Below are 17,161 nucleotides of genomic sequence, written 5' to 3'. Positions count from 1 at the left end.
AATAAACTTCTGTCAAACCATTTTAAATGTTCAGGCTACGCTTTTTCAAGCCAACATAAAGTTTGTCCTCAAACTTTAATATCTAGTTATTATTCTTCTTCTGATCCCTACTTTTTCTGATTGTAACTCCTCCTAGAGCTTTCAAGCTACACCCACAAAACTTTACAAAACTTTTAAGACTGGTCCGTAGATTTATGCTATGACTTTTCTAACTGATGGGACCTTCCGAATTCCTAAACGGGGGGCTCAAACACCCCAAAATTTCCATTGACTTAACATTGAGACAAACTTTGACGAGTCATAGCTGCGAGTGAGAAACTTGTAGAAACTTGTGGGTTACCACATTTAAGGAGGCTGACAGGCTCTGTAAGAACATACATCACAATGGGGTGTAAGCTGTACCCCTGGGGTGTAAGAGGCCCCCAAAATTTCCCATTGACTTATAATGGGGCAGGAAACACGCCCATATAAGGGAATAAAAGCGTCCCAGATGGAATATCTTCACTTTAGAGTGTCGTAGAGACATGGGGGTTGGACCGTTTTACTTGTGGCTTGAAGGTTGATCATTATGGGATGCCAATTTTCTCCCTAGCAACCAAACTTAGTACCCTAGCAACGGAATAACAAAGCCTTATATCTCCGCTTCAGAACATCATAGAGACACGGGGGTTGGACCGTTTAACTTGTGGCTTGAAGTGTGATCATTATGGGATGCCAATTTTCTCCCTAGCAACCAAACTTAGTACCCTAGCAACGGAATAAACAAAGCCTTATATCTCCGCTTCAGAACATCATAGAGACACGGGGGTTGGACCGTTTTACTTGTGGCTTGAAGGTTGATCATTATGGGATGCCATTTTTCTCCCTAGCAACCAAACTTAGTACCCTAGCAACGGAATAAACAAAGCCTTATATCTCCGATTCAGAACATCATAGAGACACGGGGGTTGGACCGTTTTACTTGTGGCTTGAAGGTTGATTATTATGGGATGCCAATTTCCTCCCTAGCAACCAAACTTAGTACCCTAGCAACGGAATAAACAAAGCCTTATATCTCCGCTTCAGAACATCATAGAGACACGGGGGTTGGACCGTTTTACTTGTGGCTTGAAGGTTGATCATTATGGGATGCCATTTTTCTCCCTAGCAACCAAACTTAGTACCCTAGCAACGGAATAAACAAAGCCTTATTTCTCCGCTTCAGAACATCTTAGAGACACGGGGGTTGGACCGTTTTACTTGTGGCTTGAAGGTTGATTATTATGGGATGCCAATTTCCTCCCTAGCAACCAAACTTAGTACCCTAGCAACGGAATAAACAAAGCCTTATATCTCAGCATCAGAACATTGTAGAGACACGGGGGTTGGACCGTTTTACTTGTGGCTTTAAGTGTGATCATTATGGGATGCCATTTTTCTCCCTAGCAACCAAACTTAGTACCCTAGCAACGGAATAAATAAAGCCTTATATCTCCGATTCAGAACATCATAGAGACACGGGGGTTGGACCGTTTTACTTGTGGCTTGAAGGTTGATCATTATGGGATGCCATTTTTCTCCCTAGCAACCAAACTTAGTACCCTAGCAACGGAATAAACAAAGCCTTATTTCTCCGCTTCAGAACATCTTAGAGACACGGGGGTTGGACCGTTTTACTTGTGGCTTGAAGGTTGATTATTATGGGATGCCAATTTCCTCCCTAGCAACCAAACTTAGTACCCTAGCAACGGAATAAACAAAGCCTTATATCTCAGCATCAGAACATTGTAGAGACACGGGGGTTGGACCGTTTTACTTGTGGCTTTAAGTGTGATCATTATGGGATGCCATTTTTCTCCCTAGCAACCAAACTTAGTACCCTAGCAACGGAATAAACAAAGCCTTATATCTCCGCTTCAGAACATCATAGAGACACGGGGGTTGGACCGTTTTACTTGTGGCTTGAAGGTTAATCATTATGGGATGCCAATTTTCTCCCTAGCAACCAAACTTAGTACCCTAGCAACGGAATAAACAAAGCCTTATATCTCCGCTTCAGAACATCATAGAGACATGGGGGTTGGACCGTTTTACTTGTGGCTTGAAGGTTGATCATTATGGGATGCCAATTTTCTCCCTAGCAACCAAACTTAGTACCCTAGCAACGGAATAAACAAAGCCTTTTATCTCCGCTTCAGAACATCTTAGAGACACGGGGGTTTGACCGTTTTACTTGTGGCTTGAAGGTTGATCATTATGGGATGCCAATTTTCTCCCTAGCAACCAAACTTAGTACCCTAGCAACGGAATAAACAAAGCCTTATATCTCCGCTTCAGAACATCATAGAGACACGGGGGTTGGACCGTTTTACTTGTGGCTTGAAGGTTGATCATTATGGGATGCCAATTTTCTCCCTAGCAACCAAACTTAGTACCCTAGCAACGGAATAAACAAAGCCTTATATCTCCGCTTCAGAACATCATAGAGACATGGGGGTTGGACCGTTTTACTTGTGGCTTGAAGGTTGATCATTATGGGATGCCAATTTTCTCCCTAGCAACCAAACTTAGTACCCTAGCAACGGAATAAACAAAGCCTTATATCTCCGCTTCAGAACATCATAGAGACACGGGGGTTGGACCGTTTTACTTGTGGCTTGAAGGTTGATCATTATGGGATGCCAATTTTCTCCCTAGCAACCAAACTTAGTACCCTAGCAACGGAATAAATGTTAGCTTCATTCTAGCTTCATGCTAATCATGTTAGCTTCATGCTAGCTTCATGCTAATCATGCTAGCATCATGCTAGCTTCATGCTAATCATGTTAGCTTCATGTTAGCTTCATGCTAATAATGTTAGCTTCATGCTAGCTTCATACTGATCATGCTAACATCATGCTAGCTTCATGCTAATCATGCTAGCTTCATGCTAATCATGCTAACTTCATGCTAATCATGCTAACAGCCAGATAGCCTACTAAAATAAACTTCTGTCAAACCATTTTAAATGTTCAGGCTACGCTTTTTCAAGCCAACATAAAGTTTGTCCTCAAACTTTAATATCTAGTTATGTTGGCTTGACAAAGCCAACATACTGTTGTTGTATCTAAACTTATTATTATTATTATTCTTATGCTCCCCCACTTTTTCTGACTGTAACTCCTCCTAGAGCTTTCAAGCTACACCCACAAAACTTTACAAAACTTTTAAGACTGGTCCGTAGATTTATGCTATGACTTTTCTAACTGATGGGACCTTCCGAATTCCTAAACGGGGGGCTCAAACACCCCAAAATTTCCATTGACTTAACATTGAGACAAACTTTGACGAGTCATAGCTGCGAGTGAGAAACTTGTAGAAACTTGTGGGTTACCACATTTAAGGAGGCTGACAGGCTCTGTAAGAACATACATCACAATGGGGTGTAAGCTGTACCCCTGGGGTGTAAGAGGCCCCCAAAATTTCCCATTGACTTATAATGGGGCAGGAAACATGCCCATATAAAGGAATAAAAGCGTCCCAGATGGAATATCTTCACTTAAGAGTGTCGTAGAGACATGGGGGTTGGACCGTTTTACTTGTGGCTTGAAGGTTGATCATTATGGGATGCCAATTTTCTCCCTAGCAACCAAACTTAGTACCCTAGCAACGGAATAAACAAAGCCTTATTTCTTCGCTTCAGAACATCTTAGAGACACGGGGGTTGGACCGTTTTACTTGTGGCTTGAAGGTTGATTATTATGGGATGCCAATTTCCTCCCTAGCAACCAAACTTAGTACCCTAGCAACGGAATAAACAAAGCCTTATATCTCAGCATCAGAACATTGTAGAGACACAGGGGTTGGACCGTTTTACTTGTGGCTTTAAGTGTGATCATTATGGGATGCCATTTTTCTCCCTAGCAACCAAACTTAGTACCCTAGCAACGGAATAAACAAAGCCTTATATCTCCGCTTCAGAACATCATAGAGACACGGGGGTTGGACCGTTTTACTTGTGGCTTGAAGGTTGATCATTATGGGATGCCAATTTTCTCCCTAGCAACCAAACTTAGTACCCTAGCAACGGAATAAACAAAGCCTTATATCTCCGCTTCAGAACATCATAGAGACACGGGGGTTGGACTGTTTTACTTGTGGCATGAAGGTTGATCATTATGGGATGCCAATTTTCTCCCTAGCAACCAAACGTAGTACCCTAGCAACGGAATAAACAATGCCTTATATCTCCGCTTCAGAACATCATAGAGACACGGGGGTTGGACCGTTTTACTTGTGGCTTGAAGGTTGATCATTATGGGATGCCAATTTTCTCCCTAGCAACCAAACTTAGTACCCTAGCAACGGAATAAACAAAGCCTTATATCTCCGCTTTAGAACATCATAGAGACACGGGGGTTGGACTGTTTTACTTGTGGCATGAAGGTTGATCATTATGGGATGCCAATTTTCTCCCTAGCAACCAAACGTAGTACCCTAGCAACGGAATAAACAATGCCTTATATCTCCGCTTCAGAACATCATAGAGACATGGGGGTTGGACCGTTTTACTTGTGGCTTGAAGGTTGATCATTATGGGATGCCATTTTTCTCCCTAGCAACCAAACTTAGTACCCTAGCAACGGAATAAACAAAGCCTTATATCTCCGCTTCAGAACATCATAGAGACACGGGGGTTGGACCGTTTTACTTGTGGCTTGAAGGTTGATCATTATGGGATGCCAATTTTCTCCCTAGCAACCAAACTTAGTACCCTAGCAACGGAATAAACAAAGCCTTATATCTCCGCATCAGAACATCATAGAGACACGGGGGTTGGACCGTTTTACTTGTGGCTTGAAGTGTAATCATTATGGGATGCCGATTTTCTCCCTAGCAACCAAACTTAGTACCCTAGCAACAGAACAAACAAAGCCTTACATCTCCGCATCAGAACATCATAGAGACATGGGGGTTGGACCGTTTTACTTGTGGCTTGAAGGTTGATCATTATGGGATGCCAATTTTCTGCCTAGCAACCAAACTTAGTACCCTAGCAACGGAACAAACAAAGCCTTATATCTCCGCATCAGAACATCATAGAGACATGGGGGTTGGGTCTTTAAACATATTAGCTTTATGCTGACTTTATCCTAAATCATGTTAGCTTCATGCTAAATCAGGCTAGCTTTATGCTAAATTATGTTAGCTTTATTTTAAAAAGCTTCATACTTAAGCATACTAACAACAAGATAGCCTACTAAACCAAACTTCTGTCAAACTTCTGTCAAACTGTCTTAAACGTTCAGACCAGGCTTTGTCAAGCCAACATAAAGTTTGTCCTCAAACTTTAATATCTAGTTATGTTGGCTTGAAAAAGCCAACATACTGTTCTTCATCTTAATCTTATTAGTGGTGCTTGCATTTATGCAAAGCATCACTATTACTATCTTGCATACTTATTATTATTATTATTATTCTTCTTTTTCTGGACACTTTTTCGGCGCGTAACTCGTCCCGCACGCTTTGTCGTAGACCCATAAATTAGGGCTCAAATCGACCGGCTTATTGAGGAGAGGACTGCTATGACTTTTATAAGCGATCGGGTGCAGGATTTCCGAAAGGGGGGCGAAAAACCACCCAAAAAATCCCATTGACTTAACATTGCGCCCAACTTTGACGAGTCATAGCTCCGCTCGAGGATTTTGTAGAAACATGTGGGTTATAACATTTGAAGAGGGTGGTAGGCTCTTTAAGAACATGGATCACAATGGGGTGTAAGTTGTACCCCTGGGGTGTAAGAGGTGCCCAAAAGTGCCCCAATGAAAAGTCAATGGGGCAAAATCCCATAGACTTACCATTGCAAAAATTTTGACGGGTCATAGGTCCGAGCCAGGATTTCATAGAAACATGTGGGTTACTAAATTTGAAGAGGGTGCTAGACTCTGTCAGGACGTCCCCCACAATGGGGTGTAAGGTTACCATAGCAACCATTTTGGGCACCCTAGCAACCTATACCATAGACTGCCATTATAAAATGCCTGGATGGATATCTTTGCACCACAGTGTCATAGAGACATGGGGGTGGGCTCATTTTACTTAGGCATCCAATCAGTCTCTCAGGATCCTTACAGACTTACTAAGCCACGCCCCTAGCAACCACTTTTGAGCACCCTAGCAACATAAAATACAAACAGTTATATCTCGGCATCAGAACATCGTAGAGACACGGGGGTTGGACCGTTTTACTTGTGACTAGGGGTGTAACAATTGGGCACATCATTGGCCACTCCCAAGCCACGCCCCTAGCAACCAAATTTGAGCACCCTAGCAACCGAATAAACAAAGCCTTATATCTCCGCATCAGAACATCGTAGAGACACGGGGTTTGGACCGTTTTACTTGTGACTCGGAGTGTAATCACTGGGCACATCATTGGCCACTCCCAAGCCACGCCCCTAGCAACCAAATACAGTACCCTAGCAACAGAGTAAACAAAGCCTTATATCTCCGCATCAGAACATCGTAGAGACACGGGGGTTGGACCGTTTTACTTGTGACTCGGAGTGTAATCACTGGGCACATAATTGGCCACTCCCAAGCCACGCCCCTAGCAACCAAATACAGTACCCTAGCAACAGAGTAAACAAAGCCTTATATCTCCACATCAGAACATCGTAGAGACACGGGGGTTGGACCGTTTTACTTGTGACTCGGAGTGTAATCACTGGGCACATCATTGGCCACTCCCAAGCCACGCCCCTAGCAACCAAATACAGTACCCTAGCAACAGAGTAAACAAAGCCTTATATCTCCGCATCAGAACATCGTAGAGACACGGGGGTTGGACCGTTTGACTCGTGACTCGGAGGGTAATCACAAGTGGATGCCATTTTTTTCCCTAGCAACCAAATACAGTACCCTAGCAACAGAGTAAACAAAGCCTTATATCTCAGCATCAGAACATTGTAGAGACACGGGGTTTGGACCGTTTGACTCGTGACTCGGAGGGTAATCACTAGTGGATGCCATTTTTTTCCCTAGCAATCAAATACAGTACCCTAGCAACAGAGTAAACAAAGCCTTATATCTCCGCATCAGAACATCGTAGAGACATGGGGTTTGGACCGTTTGACTCGTGACTTGGAGGGTAATCACTAGTGGATGCCATTTTTTTCCCTAGCAACCAAATACAGTACCCTAGCAACAGAGTAAACAAAGCCTTATATCTCCGCATCAGAACATCGTAGAGACACGGGGGTTGGACCGTTTGACTCGTATCTCGGAGTGTAATCACTAGTGGATGCCAATTTATTCCCTAGCAACCAAATACAGTACCCTAGCAACAGAGTAAACAAAGCCTTATATCTCCGCATCAGAACATCGTAGAGACACGGGGGTTGGACCGTTTGACTCGTGACTCGGAGGGTAATCACTAGTGGATGCCAATTTTCTCCCTAGCAACCAAATACAGTACCCTAGCAACCGAATAAACAAAGCCTTATATCTCCGCATCAGAATATCGTAGAGACATGTGGGTTGAATTGTTTTACTTTTGGCTTGGAGTATAATCATATATTGTCCCCCGAAATTTGCCACGGCAAGCACCACTTCACATTTTCTTCAGGAAATGTACCTATCTAGTTATTATTATTCTTCTTCTTCTGATCCCTACTTTTTCTGACTGTAACTCCTCCTAGAGCTTTCAAGCTACACCCACAAAACTTTACAAAACTTTTAAGACTGGTCCGTAGATTTATGCTATGACTTTTCTAACTGATGGGACCTTCCGAATTCCTAAACGGGGGGCTCAAACACCCCAAAATTTCCATTGACTTAACATTGAGACAAACTTTGACGAGTCATAGCTGCGAGTGAGAAACTTGTAGAAACTTGTGGGTTACCACATTTAAGGAGGCTGACAGGCTCTGTAAGAACATACATCACAATGGGGTGTAAGCTGTACCCCTGGGGTGTAAGAGGCCCCCAAAATTTCCCATTGACTTATAATGGGGCAGGAAACATGCCCATATAAAGGAATAAAAGCATCCCAGATGGAATATCTTCACTTTAGAGTGTCGTAGAGACATGGGGGTTGGACCGTTTTACTTGTGGCTTGAAGGTTGATCATTATGGGATGCCAATTTTCTCCCTAGCAACCAAACTTAGTACCCTAGCAACGGAATAAACAAAGCCTTATATCTCAGCATCAGAACATCATAGAGACACGGGGGTTGGACCGTTTTACTTGTGGCTTGAAGGTTGATCATTATGGGATGCCAATTTTCTCCCTAGCAACCAAACTTAGTACCCTAGCAACGGAATAAACAAAGCCTTATATCTCAGCATCAGAACATCATAGAGACACGGGGGTTGGACCGTTTTACTTGTGGCTTGAAGGTTGATCATTATGGGATGCCAATTTTCTCCCTAGCAACCAAACTTAGTACCCTAGCAACGGAATAAACAAAGCCTTATATCTCAGCATCAGAACATCATAGAGACACGGGGGTTGGACCGTTTTACTTGTGGCTTTAAGTGTGATCATTATGGGATGCCATTTTTCTCCCTAGCAACCAAACTTAGTACCCTAGCAACGGAATAAACAAAGCCTTATATCTCCGCTTCAGAACATCATAGAGACACGGGGGTTGGACCGTTTTACTTGTGGCTTGAAGGTTGATCATTATGGGATGCCAATTTTCTCCCTAGCAACCAAACTTAGTACCCTAGCAACGGAATAAACAAAGCCTTATATCTCGGCATCAGAACATCGTAGAGACACGGGGGTTGGACCGTTTTACTTGTGGCTTGAAGGTTGATCATTATGGGATGCCAATTTTCTGCCTAGCAACCAAACTAAGTACCCTAGCAACGGAATAAGCAAAGCCTTATATCTCCGCTTCAGAACATCATAGAGACACGGGGGTTGGACCGTTTTACTTGTGGCTTGAAGGTTGATCATTATGGGATGCCAATTTTCTCCCTAGCAACCAAACTTAGTACCCTAGCAACGGAATAAACAAAGCCTTATATCTCCGCTTCAGAACATCATAGAGACACGGGGGTTGGACCGTTTTACTTGTGGATTGAAGGTTGATCATTATGGGATGCCAATTTTCTCCCTAGCAACCAAACTTAGTACCCTAGCAACGGAATAAACAAAGCCTTATATCTCCGCTTCAGAACATCATAGAGACATGGGGGTTGCACCGTTTTACTTGTGGCTTGAAGGTTGATCATTATGGGATGCCAATTTTCTCCCTAGCAACCAAACTTAGTACCCTAGCAACGGAATAAACAAAGCCTTTTATCTCCGCTTCAGAACATCTTAGAGACACGGGGGTTTGACCGTTTTACTTGTGGCTTGAAGGTTGATCATTATGGGATGCCAATTTTCTCCCTAGCAACCAAACTTAGTACCCTAGCAACGGAATAAACAAAGCCTTATATCTCCGCTTCAGAACATCATAGAGACACGGGGGTTGGACCGTTTTACTTGTGGCTTGAAGGTTGATCATTATGGGATGCCAATTTTCTCCCTAGCAACCAAACTTAGTACCCTAGCAACGGAATAAACAAAGCCTTATATCTCCGCTTCAGAACATCATAGAGACATGGGGGTTGGACCGTTTTACTTGTGGCTTGAAGGTTGATTATTATGGGATGCCAATTTCCTCCCTAGCAACCAAACTTAGTACCCTAGCAACGGAATAAACAAAGCCTTATATCTCAACATCAGAACATTGTAGAGACACGGGGGTTGGACCGTTTTACTTGTGGCTTTAAGTGTGATCATTATGGGATGCCATTTTTCTCCCTAGCAACCAAACTTAGTACCCTAGCAACGGAATAAACAAAGCCTTATATCTCCGCTTCAGAACATCATAGAGACACGGGGGTTGGACCGTTTTACTTGTGGCTTGAAGGTTGATCATTATGGGATGCCAATTTTCTCCCTAGCAACCAAACTTAGTACCCTAGCAACGGAATAAACAAAGCCTTATTTCTCCGCTTCAGAACATCTTAGAGACACGGGGGTTGGACCGTTTTACTTGTGGCTTGAAGGTTGATTATTATGGGATGCCAATTTCCTCCCTAGCAACCAAACTTAGTACCCTAGCAACGGAATAAACAAAGCCTTATATCTCAGCATCAGAACATCGTAGAGACACGGGGGTTGGACCGTTTTACTTGTGGCTTTAAGTGTGATCATTATGGGATGCCAATTTTCTCCCTAGCAACCAAACTTAGTACCCTAGCAACGGAATAAACAAAGCCTTATATCTCCGCTTCAGAACATCATAGAGACATGGGGGTTGGACCGTTTTACTTGTGGCATGAAGGTTGATCATTATGGGATGCCAATTTTCTCCCTAGCAACCAAACTTAGTACCCTAGCAACGGAATAAACAAAGCCTTATATCTCCGCTTCAGAACATCATAGAGACACGGGGGTTGGACCGTTTTACTTGTGGCTTGAAGGTTGATCATTATGGGATGCCAATTTTCTCCTTAGCAACCAAACTTAGTACCCTAGCAACGGAATAAATGTTAGCTTCATTCTAGCTTCATGCTAATCATGTTAGCTTCATGCTAGCTTCATGCTAATCATGTTAGCTTCATGTTAGCTTCATGCTAATCATGTTAGCTTCATTTTAGCTTCATGCTAATCATGTTAGCTTCATGCTAGCTTCATACTGATCATGCTAACATCATGCTAGCTTCATGCTAATCATGCTAGCTTCATGCTAATCATGCTAACTTCATGCTAATCATGCTAACAGCCAGATAGCCTACTAAAATAAACTTCTGTCAAACCATTTTAAATGTTCAGGCTACGCTTTTTCAAGCCAACATAAAGTTTGTCCTCAAACTTTAATATCTAGTTATTATTATTATTATTCTTCTTCTGATCCCTACTTTTTCTGACTGTAACTCCTCCTAGAGCTTTCAAGCTACACCCACAAAACTTTACAAAACTTTTAAGACTGGTCCGTAGATTTATGCTATGACTTTTCTAACTGATGGGACCTTCCGAATTCCTAAACGGGGGGCTCAAACACCCCAAAATTTCCATTGACTTAACATTGAGACAAACTTTGACGAGTCATAGCTGCGAGTGAGAAACTTGTAGAAACTTGTGGGTTACCACATTTAAGGAGGCTGACAGGCTCTTTAAGAACATACATCACAATGGGGTGTAAGCTGTACCCCTGGGGTGTAAGAGGCCCCCAAAATTTCCCATTGACTTATAATGGGGCAGGAAACATGCCCATATAAGGGAATAAAAGCGTCCCAGATGGAATATCTTCACTTTAGAGTGTCGTAGAGACATGGGGGTTGGACCGTTTTACTTGTGGCTTGAAGGTTGATCATTATGGGATGCCAATTTTCTCCCTAGCAACCAAACTTAGTACCCTAGCAACGGAATAACAAAGCCTTATATCTCCGCTTCAGAACATCATAGAGACACGGGGGTTGGACCGTTTTACTTGTGGCTTGAAGTGTGATCATTATGGGATGCCAATTTTCTCCCTAGCAACCAAACTTAGTACCCTAGCAACGGAATAAACAAAGCCTTATATCTCCGCTTCAGAACATCATAGAGACACGGGGGTTGGACCGTTTTACTTGTGGCTTGAAGGTTGATCATTATGGGATGCCATTTTTCTCCCTAGCAACCAAACTTAGTACCCTAGCAACGGAATAAACAAAGCCTTATATCTCCGATTCAGAACATCATAGAGACACGGGGGTTGGACCGTTTTACTTGTGGCTTGAAGGTTGATTATTATGGGATGCCAATTTCCTCCCTAGCAACCAAACTTAGTACCCTAGCAACGGAATAAACAAAGCCTTATATCTCCGCTTCAGAACATCATAGAGACACGGGGGTTGGACCGTTTTACTTGTGGCTTGAAGGTTGATCATTATGGGATGCCATTTTTCTCCCTAGCAACCAAACTTAGTACCCTAGCAACGGAATAAACAAAGCCTTATTTCTCCGCTTCAGAACATCTTAGAGACACGGGGGTTGGACCGTTTTACTTGTGGCTTGAAGGTTGATTATTATGGGATGCCAATTTTCTCCCTAGCAACCAAACTTAGTACCCTAGCAACGGAATAAACAAAGCCTTATATCTCAGCATCAGAACATTGTAGAGACACGGGGGTTGGACCGTTTTACTTGTGACTTTAAGTGTGATCATTATGGGATGCCATTTTTCTCCCTAGCAACCAAACTTAGTACCCTAGCAACGGAATAAACAAAGCCTTATATCTCCGATTCAGAACATCATAGAGACACGGGGGTTGGACCGTTTTACTTGTGGCTTGAAGGTTGATCATTATGGGATGCCATTTTTCTCCCTAGCAACCAAACTTAGTACCCTAGCAACGGAATAAACAAAGCCTTATTTCTCCGCTTCAGAACATCTTAGAGACACGGGGGTTGGACCGTTTTACTTGTGGCTTGAAGGTTGATTATTATGGGATGCCAATTTCCTCCCTAGCAACCAAACTTAGTACCCTAGCAACGGAATAAACAAAGCCTTATATCTCAGCATCAGAACATTGTAGAGACACGGGGGTTGGACCGTTTTACTTGTGGCTTTAAGTGTGATCATTATGGGATGCCATTTTTCTCCCTAGCAACCAAACTAAGTACCCTAGCAACGGAATAAACAAAGCCTTATATCTCTGCTTCAGAACATCATAGAGACACGGGGGTTGGACCGTTTTACTTGTGGCTTGAAGGTTGATCATTATGGGATGCCAATTTTCTCCCTAGCAACCAAACTTAGTACCCTAGCAACGGAATAAACAAAGCCTTATATCTCCGCTTCAGAACATCATAGAGACATGGGGGTTGGACCGTTTTACTTGTGGCTTGAAGGTTGATCATTATGGGATGCCAATTTTCTCCCTAGCAACCAAACTTAGTACCCTAGCAACGGAATAAACAAAGCCTTTTATCTCCGCTTCAGAACATCTTAGAGACACGGGGGTTTGACCGTTTTATTTGTGGCTTGAAGGTTGATCATTATGGGATGCCAATTTTCTCCCTAGCAACCAAACTTAGTACCCTAGCAACGGAATAAACAAAGCCTTATATCTCCACTTCAGAACATCATAGAGACACAGGGGTTGGACCGTTTTACTTGTGGCTTGAAGGTTGATCATTATGGGATGCCAATTTTCTCCCTAGCAACCAAACTTAGTACCCTAGCAACGGAATAAACAAAGCCTTATATCTCCGCTTCAGAACATCATAGAGACATGGGGGTTGGACCGTTTTACTTGTGGCTTGAAGGTTGATCATTATGGGATGCCAATTTTCTCCCTAGCAACCAAACTTAGTACCCTAGCAACGGAATAAACAAAGCCTTATATCTCCGCTTCAGAACATCATAGAGACATGGGGGTTGGACCGTTTTACTTGTGGCTTGAAGGTTGATCATTATGGGATGCCAATTTTCTCCCTAGCAACCAAACTTAGTACCCTAGCAACGGAATAAATGTTAGCTTCATTCTAGCTTCATGCTAATCATGTTAGCTTCATGCTAGCTTCATGCTAATCATGCTAGCATCATGCTAGCTTCATGCTAATCATGTTAGCTTCATGCTAATAATGTTAGCTTCATGCTAGCTTCATACTGATCATGCTAACATCATGCTAGCTTCATGCTAATCATGCTAGCTTCATGCTAATCATGCTAACTTCATGCTAATCATGCTAACAGCCAGATAGCCTACTAAAATAAACTTCTGTCAAACCATTTTAAATGTTCAGGCTACGCTTTTTCAAGCCAACATAAAGTTTGTCCTCAAACTTTAATATCTAGTTATTATTATTCTTCTTCTGATCCCTACTTTTTCTGACTGTAACTCCTCCTAGAGCTTTCAAGCTACACCCACAAAACTTTACAAAACTTTTAAGACTGGTCCGTAGATTTATGCTATGACTTTTCTAACTGATGGGACCTTCCGAATTCCTTAACGGGGGGCTCAAACACCCCAAAATTTCCATTGACTTAACATTGAGACAAACTTTGACGAGTCATAGCTGCGAGTGAGAAACTTGTAGAAACTTGTGGGTTACCACATTTAAGGAGGCTGACAGGCTCTGTAAGAACATACATCACAATGGGGTGTAAGCTGTACCCCTGGGGTGTAAGAGGCCCCCAAAATTTCCCATTGACTTATAATGGGGCAGGAAACATGCCCATATAAAGGAATAAAAGCGTCCCAGATGGAATATCTTCACTTTAGAGTGTCATAGAGACATGGGGGTTGGACCGTTTTACTTGTGGCTTGAAGGTTGATCATTATGGGATGCCATTTTTCTCCCTAGCAACCAAACTTAGTACCCTAGCAACGGAATAAACAAAGCCTTATTTCTCAGCTTCAGAACATCTTAGAGACACGGGGGTTGGACCGTTTTACTTGTGGCTTGAAGGTTGATCATTATGGGATGCCATTTTTCTCCCTAGCAACCAAACTTAGTACCCTAGCAACGGAATAAACAAAGCCTTATTTCTCAGCTTCAGAACATCTTAGAGACACGGGGGTTGGACCGTTTTACTTGTGGCTTGAAGGTTGATCATTATGGGATGCCATTTTTCTCCCTAGCAACCAAACTTAGTACCCTAGCAACGGAATAAACAAAGCCTTATTTCTCAGCTTCAGAACATCTTAGAGACACGGGGGTTGGACCGTTTTACTTGTGGCTTGAAGGTTGATCATTATGGGATGCCATTTTTCTCCCTAGCAACCAAACTTAGTACCCTAGCAACGGAATAAACAAAGCCTTATTTCTCAGCTTCAGAACATCTTAGAGACACGGGGGTTGGACCGTTTTACTTGTGGCTTGAAGGTTGATCATTATGGGATGCCATTTTTCTCCCTAGCAACCAAACTTAGTACCCTAGCAACGGAATAAACAAAGCCTTATTTCTCAGCTTCAGAACATCTTAGAGACACGGGGGTTGGACCGTTTTACTTGTGGCTTGAAGGTTGATCATTATGGGATGCCATTTTTCTCCCTAGCAACCAAACTTAGTACCCTAGCAACGGAATAAACAAAGCCTTATTTCTCAGCTTCAGAACATGTTAGAGACACGGGGGTTGGACCGTTTTACTTGTGGCTTGAAGGTTGATTATTATGGGATGCCAATTTCCTCCCTAGCAACCAAACTTAGTACCCTAGCAACGGAATAAACAAAGCCTTATATCTCCGCTTCAGAACATCATAGAGACACGGGGGGTTGGACCGTTTTACTTGTGGCTTTAAGTGTGATCATTATGGGATGCCATTTTTCTCCCTAGCAACCAAACTTAGTACCCTAGCAACGGAATAAACAAAGCCTTATATCTCCGCTTCAGAACATCATAGAGACACGGGGGTTGGACCGTTTTACTTGTGGCTTGAAGGTTGATCATTATGGGATGCCAATTTTCTCCCTAGCAACCAAACTTAGTACCCTAGCAACGGAATAAACAAAGCCTTATCTCTCCGCTTTAGAACATCATAGAGACACGGGGGTTGGACTGTTTTACTTGGGGCTTGAAGGTTGATCATTATGGGATGCCAATTTTCTCCCTAGCAACCAAACTTAGTACCCTAGCAACGGAATAAACAAAGCCTTATATCTCCGCTTCAGAACATCATAGAGACACGGGGGTTGGACCGTTTTACTTGTGGCTTGAAGGTTGATCATTATGGGATGCCATTTTTCTTCCTAGCAACCAAACTTAGTACCCTAGCAACAGAATAAACAAAGCCTTATTTCTCCGCTTCAGAACATCTTAGAGACACGGGGGTTGGACCGTTTTACTTGTGGCTTGAAGGTTGATCATTATGGGATGCCAATTTCCTCCCTAGCAACCAAACTTAGTACCCTAGCAACGGAATAAACAAAGCCTTATATCTCAGCATCAGAACATTGTAGAGACACGGGGGTTGGACCGTTTTACTTGTGGCTTGAAGGTTGATCATTATGGGATGCCAATTTTCTCCCTAGCAACCAAACTTAGTACCCTAGCAACGGAATAAACAAAGCCTTATATCTCCGCTTCAGAACATCATAGAGACACGGGGGTTGGACCGTTTTACTTGTGGCTTGAAGGTTGATCATTATGGGATGCCAATTTTCTCCCTAGCAACCAAACTAAGTACCCTAGCAACGGAATAAACAAAGCCTTATATCTCCGCTTCAGAACATCATAGAGACACGGGGGTTGGACCGTTTTACTTGTGGCTTGAAGGTTGATCATTATGGGATGCCATTTTTCTCCCTAGCAACCAAACTTAGTACCCTAGCAACGGAATAAACAAAGCCTTATTTCTCCGCTTCAGAACATCTTAGAGACACGGGGGTTGGACCGTTTTACTTGTGGCTTTAAGTGTGATCATTATGGGATGCAATTTTTCTCCCTAGCAACCAAACTTAGTACCCTAGCAACGGAATAAACAAAGCCTTATATCTCCGCTTCAGAACATCATAGAGACACGGGGGTTGGACCGTTTTACTTGTGGCTTGAAGGTTGATCATTATGGGATGCCAATTTTCTCCCTAGCAACCAAACTTAGTACCCTAGCAACGGAATAAACAAAGCCTTATATCTCCGCTTCAGAACATCATGGAGACACGGGGGTTGGACCGTTTTACTTGTGGCTTGAAGGTTGATCATTATGGGATGCCAATTTTCTCCCTAGCAACCAAACTTAGTACCCTAGCAACGGAATAAATGTTAGCTTCATTCTAGCTTCATGCTAATCATGTTAGCTTCATGCTAGCTTCATGCTAATCATGCTAACATCATGCTAGCTTCATGCTAATCATGTTAGCTTCATGTTAGCTTCATGCTAATCATGTTAGCTTCATGCTAGCTTCATACTGATCATGCTAACATCATGCTAGCTTCATGCTAATCATGCTAGCTTCATGCTAATCATGCTAACTTCATGCTAATCATGCTAACAGCCAGATAGCCTACTAAAATAAACTTCTGTCAAACCATTTTAAATGTTCAGGCTACGCTTTTTCAAGCCAACATAAAGTTTGTCCTCAAACTTTAATATCTAGTTAAAGTATGTAGTATAACATTTTTCTTTGGATGAAAAAAGGAAATTTTATTTGAAGTTACTTTATTATTTTACGTAATTACTACACAGTTACTTACAGTATTTTAAAAGAAA

This window comes from Paramisgurnus dabryanus, chromosome 3 (assembly GCF_030506205.2).
Source record: "Paramisgurnus dabryanus chromosome 3, PD_genome_1.1, whole genome shotgun sequence".
NCBI classification, from domain to species: Eukaryota; Metazoa; Chordata; class Actinopteri; order Cypriniformes; family Cobitidae; genus Paramisgurnus; species Paramisgurnus dabryanus.
This window is presented reverse-complemented; position numbering follows the sequence as displayed.